Here is a 7,116-nt window from a genome sequence, read left to right on the forward strand (position 1 = left end):
GTCTTTGCAGGGTGAGGGCCCTGCCGGGTCCTACTCTGGGCACTGAGGTACAGAGGGAAGCCCTCCTGCCCTGCCCCGGGAGGGTGCTGGTCTCCACCAGGACACAGATGGAGGTGGATGAGGCCACAGCCCAGAGAAGAAGGGCAAGGTGGCAGGGGGTGCTGGTAGAGGAGTAGGACTAAGGGTGGTAGTGACACTGGTGAACCCCAGCTGAGGAGGGGCATGGACTCTTCTGCACATCAATGGGGAGCCACAGTAGGTTGTCGAGGAAGCTCATTCTGCCCTGGGTCCCCAGGGAGCTGAGGTCTCAGCCACATTCACCCTCACAGCTGGGCCCTCCGGCCCCTCCCGCCCTGGGAAGTGTGGCCTCTGTTTTTGGTGAGGTCACAGCTGCAGGGAGGGCCAGGGCGCTGGATGCCTCAGGCTGCAAATGGCTTCACCCAATGCCTCCGGCTGTGGGGCAGAGGCCAGAGCTAGAAATAGACCCGCAGTGACCCCCACCCCAGCCACACAGTGCAGGCCTCCTGACCACAGGTCCTGGGCCACCCCTTCCTGCTCACATGGGAGGGAACCCTGAGCTTGAGGGAGGCTGTTCCCCAAACAAGGCCACCTTGTGTAGCTCTCTGAGGGCCTTTTATAATCTCCTTCCCTCCACCAGGACAGCCCAGCTGCAGCCCCTCCTCACCAGCGACCCCTGGGCCCTTCGCCTCAGGGCCAGGCAAGCGGGGAGCAGACAGCAGTGTGTGAGGAGGGAAAAGAGCCGGACTACGGGGACCCCCAGCCGCCCGCCAGCCCCTCCCCTGCAGCCTCTCTTCCCAGATGTCGAGGTCCCTGAGCTGCCCCGTGCAGGGAGCAGGGTCAGGTGAGGTCCAGCGGAGCCCAGAAGCTGTTGCAGGAGCAGGACGGAGGAAGCCCTGGGGGAAAGGCCCAGCTCCTGTCCTCCCTGTGTCCCCTCCCCTTCCTCTAAATGCCTGCCCTGCCTCCTGCAATGGTGGGATGGCCTGGAGGTGCAGAACGAGGCTGGCCCTGCCTTCTCTGGGGAGCTCTGCCACTGGAGGTGCCTGAGTCTGGGTTCATCATTGCAAAGACAGAACCTGTTCTGCCGTCTTTAGGGAAGGGAAAAGGGCCTGGGGTAGATGGGACAGTCCGCCTCATATCATTGGTGGCAGTGCGTGTAGGAGCAGTCTGTTTGGAGGACATTTTCTGTAATATCTATTCAAATCAGGTGTGCCCAGCCTAACCTGGGGGCCAGCCCTTTACCATCCTCACACGCTCACATTGGCAGCCAATACCTGGACCGTCTAACCAATCAACTGGTTCCATTCACTCACTGACTGGCCTAACCTAACGGCATGAGCAGGGCTGGGGCCACAGGGGAGAAGCAAATTTAGACAGCAGTACAATTTGCCATGTCTCCAGAAATTCTTTAGGACATTCTATTGTGCCTGTCCAGGCTCTGATGCTGGCCTCAGCAGCCCCCATCTCCTCCTCACATGAGGTCCTGGGCTGTTCCACTGAGCCCTCCACTTTCTGAAATGAATGGGGACACGTTCTATTGTTATTCGAATTGTGGGAAATTCAACAGTTATTCGAGTTGTGGAAAAGCAGGCTCCAGAATGTCTTGGAGATGTGACTTTGAGTCCTCCCCAGTAGGAGGAGACAGGAGTCTCTCTGGAAGGCGAACGCCACAGCTGCCCAGATGTTCTCCTGCAGGGGAACCAGACACCATCGTGACCCAAAAGGGCTGCACTTCTCGGGGTTTGCAGAATGTGGCAGAGGTGGAAAAACTTGAAAGTCCTTAAACACAGGTAAGCAGATAGCACAGTGGTGGTGGTGTTTCCCACACTTTGAGTCTGTGTTTGCATGTGTGTGCACACGTGTCTATATGCATTTGTATCTGCTTCTTCCATGTGTGCATGCCTCTGTGCATGTGTGTGTGTGTGCATGTACTTCTGTCTCTGTGCATGTATGTGTGCATGTGCGTGTCTGTGTGAATGTCTGTGTATCTGTGCATGTGCGTGTTTGTGGTATACATGCATGTGTATATATGCATGTGTGCACGTGTGCTTGTGTGTGTCTCTGTGTGTGCATGCATGTGTGTGCATGCATGTGTCTCTCTGTGTGCACGCATGTGTGTGCATGTGCAGATTCATGTTTCTGTGTCTGTGCCATGCACGTCTGTACATATGCACATGTGCATGGGTGCATTCATATGCACACGTGTCTTGTGTACATGCATGTGTGCCTGTGTGTGTGTGTGCCTGTTGAGTCAGGTCTGTGAGTCCCCCTGAGGGCCAGGAGGCTGTGGGCAGGGCTGGTCCTGGAGAGCACTTCTTCTTTTCCACGCACTTTGGCTTCCCCCGCTGAGCGCACCCCCTGCACTTGGCTGGCTGCTTTCACCCCAGCCCCGCTCCTCCTGTGCCCAAGAACCTCCTCCTCGTCTCCTCCTCAGCCACGCAGCTGGTGCAGCACAGCAGACCTGCACTGAAATGCATTGGGGAGAAAAAGGGAGGTGAAGTCAAACATCCCATCTGCTCCTGTCCACATCCTCAGGTTCACTGCCAAGTTCTGACACTGCCGACTCCCCACACTGAAGGCAAATGGCCTCCCCGAATGCAAATCTCATTCCTTGCTTGCCAGCACCCAGAGATTCTTTCTGAAGATGTTTATCTTTTCTCATTCACTCTTCAAAATCCTCCATGTAGAGAAAATGCCTTAGAATTTCCTGAATAAGGAAACAATGGGCAGCATCCTCATCTACATCCCCTCGGGATTGCTGAATGGAATGCAGAGAGGAGAGGAGAGTGGAAAATAGCCCCTGGGTTTTAGGAAATATTAAGCAGTTTTTCAAGAGCCAAGAGCCCTGCAGGAGGCAGAAAATGATATGATTTTGCAGTTTTGCATACGCTTTTCTCTGGGAGTAGCACTTTTCTACCAGAGGCTGACATTGGAGGGACCACCTGACATCAGATTAGACATTCACAAAAAGGCGCTGCAGGCAAGTGCTTCATAAAAAGACCTTCACCAAAGATGCACCTGACCCCCGGGCTCAGGGACGCTCTTGTTAAATGGAGGATATTATGCCTGCTCTATTTACTGTGGGGCCTGCTTGGGGCTAATCAGAGGTTGCTTCAAATCTGTGCAGGTAGATGTATTCCTGCAATAATACCTCATCTCCACTATATTGTTGTTTTAGCAAAAGATACTTTCATTCATGTTTTCATCTTTTTATTGTGGACAATTTTAAACATGCAGAAATGGAGGGAGAAGGGTATGGAGAACACCCACTTACCATCAGCCAGATGTCACAATTACCGATAACTTCCTGCATTTGCTTCTTCTCTAGATTTTTTGGAATTAATTCGAAGTGCATTGCAATCACGATGGCCTTTTACTTCTAAATTCTACACTCTGCACCTCTAAAATATACAAGCATGTCCCAGGACCACCCTCAACTACTTCAGGTCCCTCGGAAAAGGGTAAGGTCAGCCAGGCTGGACACCACGCTGTGGGTGGCCTTAGGTCCTGCAAGCAACTGTGGCCACCAGCGTCGCAGCGGCAAGGTGAGCCTGAGCAGGAGCACACTGTCCCTACCTGTCTCTGTTTCTTCCTGCCCCTTGGGGTGTGGGCACCTTGCCAGCTGGGAAGCTGTAGTCTGTAACAGTGATCATCGTGCTCTTCGCTGCCGTCATTTCCAACATCGTCCGAGAATTTATGAAGTGCCGAGAATCCCTCTTATGGCTTCTCCTATATTCAACTACTGAATCCACATAAACCTGTTTTACAGATGAGCTTATGGAAGTGCAGAGATGCAAATCCAGACCGTTTAGCTTCCAAGTTCATACCCACCATCATCTTCTGCTCAATTGCAGAAGCATCAGGGTGAAGCCGGCCGTGCTGGGCTGGTGGGGCAGGTGGCAGTGGCTACCATGCAGGTCCGTGTGGGACTCCCCAGGGGACTTCATGCTGCATGATTCCCACCTCATGTGTGGACCTTGGTACCAAACTTGTGCTTAGGATTCAATTCCACATGTGAGTTATTCCACGATTCGTGTTCTGTACGTGTTTTCCATGTACGTTCACTAAAAACAGACCGAGAAACTTTATATCCAACTGATGACTCTGCCTAAGACTGTAGCAGGATTGATAAGGAATCAGAGACCGATGGGGTTGAGGAGGATATTTATTATTTAGGTACACCGGCCCAGTCGGACTAACATTCCAATGACTGAGCCCTGAACAAAGAGTTAAGTTACCTTTTAAGCATTTCATGGGGTGGGGTGTTGTGGGGGGGAGATCTGTGCAGGGGGAAGCATATTACAGAAGCGAGAAACAAAGACAGTTATTCAATTGAGACATGTATTACATCATTTCTTACTTTTCAAGGAAAAACATGTTTTGCGACTTGAGTTTATCTGTCTGGTGACCTTGCAGCTGCACAGCTAGGGAAACAGGGTCTTCACAATGCCTGGGAAGGGAGGAGAGATAAGGCTCACTAGCCACAGAAAAACAGGCAGTTAATTTTTAAAGGACTCCAGCTCTTTCTCTTTCTCAAGGGGAATTGGGTTTTCTTACATACAACTGAGTTTCTGCCTACACATTCTTTAATTTCTTTTAATTCCTGTTTTAAGACCAGAAAGAAGATGTGGAATGTGGAGGGAGCTGGGTCGATAGAACATGGAGTTTTGATTGACTTTTATTACCAGGAACTTCACAGTGAGAATTCCTCAGAGAGCATGGTATGGTAATGCTGTTCATACTCAGGTGCATACGTTCACATGCCCACATTCAGATGCCCATGCTGGACAGGTGCCCATCCCAGGCAGGTGTTCACACTCAGGGGCTCACTCTCAGGGGCTCACCCCAGGAAGTTGTCATACACAGCGGCTCACTCTCAGGGGCTCACCCCAGGCAGGTGTTCACACACAGAGGTTCACTCTCAGGGGCTCACCCAGGAAAGTGTTCACAGGGGCTCACTCTCAGAGGCTCACCCCCAGGAAGGTGTTCACATTCAGGGGCTCACTCTCAGGGGCTCACCCCGGGAATGTGTTCACACACAGGGGCTCACTCTCAGGGGCTCACCCCAAGCAGGTGTTCACACACAGGGCCTCACTCTCAGGGGCTCAGCCTAGGCATGTGTTCACACTCAGGGGCTCACCAAGGCCCACCTGGGGAGCACAGGGGCTCAATCCCACACTTTACACCAGCAGTTCCTTGCAGACCTCAACAGCTCTGCTCAGCAGTGTGGGAGAAAGAGGAGCATTTAGAGAACAGAACCGTGGGTGATATTATTTGACATGTCCCTCCTCTTCCTCTTCCTCCTGTCACAACATCAGGATTTCCCTGAAAAAAGTGACCTGCACTTTGCCCCAGCCCGTCACATCACCAGTGAGCATGTGACCTATTACTGGCCAATCAGAGTCATACACAGCCCAGCCTCATAATGGTGATTGGATAAGAGGTGGGCACATGACCAAATCAAGCCAATCATAGTCCCAAACATCCTCATCACAGTGATTGGATAACATGTAACCACATGACCAGATCAAGCCAATCAGAGTTACACACACTCTCATCACAGTGATTGGATAAGGGATGGGCACACAACCAAATCAAGCCAATCAGAGATGCACTTCCTCCTCCTCGCTGGGACTGGATATTAAGGGCAGTAGATACTGATTTTCATTTTGGAAAATGATGCAAATTTTCCTTTTTAAAATTGAATTATGTAAAATAAGGTAGTTGATGGAAAGGAAAAAATTAAGTAACAGGTGATAAGCTAATACCTCAAACATGGAGCTCTGTGAAAAGCCAGCCTTGAAGCCCTGAGTTAATCCAGCCACTGGAGCCTCCCTGAATCCTGGCTGAGCCACTGGCCCTGGAGGGTGCAGGGGACGTCGTCCACCAGGTCTCCCTGCAGCTCCGCAGCAGGCTGCGGGTACCAGCCATTCTAAATGCAAAGCACACGCCCGCCCTATGAATTATGAATGGTGTTTACAATTCCTCCAACACGACCGGGCCATCAGTCATTTATAGCTGCACCAATGGCTCTGCCACTCTGAGGTCGCTGGAAGAGAAGGACTGACCAAGCCTGATGGGTTGGAGGAGAAGCCAGCGGAGGGGCCGGGATGGCCTGGCCGGGCCTGCTGGAACCAGAGGCAGGCCGACTCCAGGACCAGTGTTCTTTCCTTGGAAAACACGGAGTGAGCTTCCTGACGTCGCTGACCACTTCCATGAGAATGGAAGAAGGAGGATGCACCCCGGAGGGGCAGAATTTCTTGTCCTAGAATGCCGGCAGTCAGCCCCTCACTCCCGTCTTCCCGCGGATTCCACTCGTCACCGATAAACCAGCTCCAGGTTTCGTTGTCCTTGCTGCCAGGCTGCCCGGCTGTGTCTGGCCTTACTTGATGGTCTGGCACCACAAGTGGGTGCTGTGCTGTATGCTCACCAGTTGCTGCTCCTCCTTCCTTGGTACATGGTGAAGCCACATTGCCCAGCCTGCCTGGCAAGGAGATGTGGTCACATGGCTGCGTTCTCATCAATAGATGGGATGGGGACAGTTTCTGGCCGAAGGAAGCATGATTACCGCCTTTATGATGTCTTGTCCATTCTCCTGGAAGGACACAGACATCAATGAGATGGTGATTCACATCATGGAAGGGGCTTGGGTCTCAGAAACACACCATGGAAGAGAGTTACCTGTCTAATAACCACTTGGACTGCCATAAAGGCAAGACATAAGCTTCTATTGGATTTGAGTCATCATGTATTGTATGAATGTGTGCAGTTATTTAGAGAGAAACTTGCTTACTGACACAGACACCATGTGTTGAGTATCTAATATGTGCAGAACATTGTACTAAATGCTTTGCATATACAGTGTTGCCTAAGCCTCAAAACAACCTGCAGGTCTGGAGACTATTATTTTCCCACTTTAGAGATGAAGAGATTTAGATTTAGAGAAGTTAAACTTGCCCTGGGTCACACACCTACTAACGAATAGAATCGGGACTCCACAGCTCAGGTTCTCAGTGCCAGTTGAGTGTCCTCAAAGCAACATGATGAAGAAGTATTAGCCATGAAGATATTCTTTCTCCCTGCTCCATCCAGCAGGGA

Source organism: Pan paniscus, chromosome 10 (assembly GCF_029289425.2).
Source record: "Pan paniscus chromosome 10, NHGRI_mPanPan1-v2.0_pri, whole genome shotgun sequence".
Taxonomy (NCBI): Eukaryota; Metazoa; Chordata; class Mammalia; order Primates; family Hominidae; genus Pan; species Pan paniscus.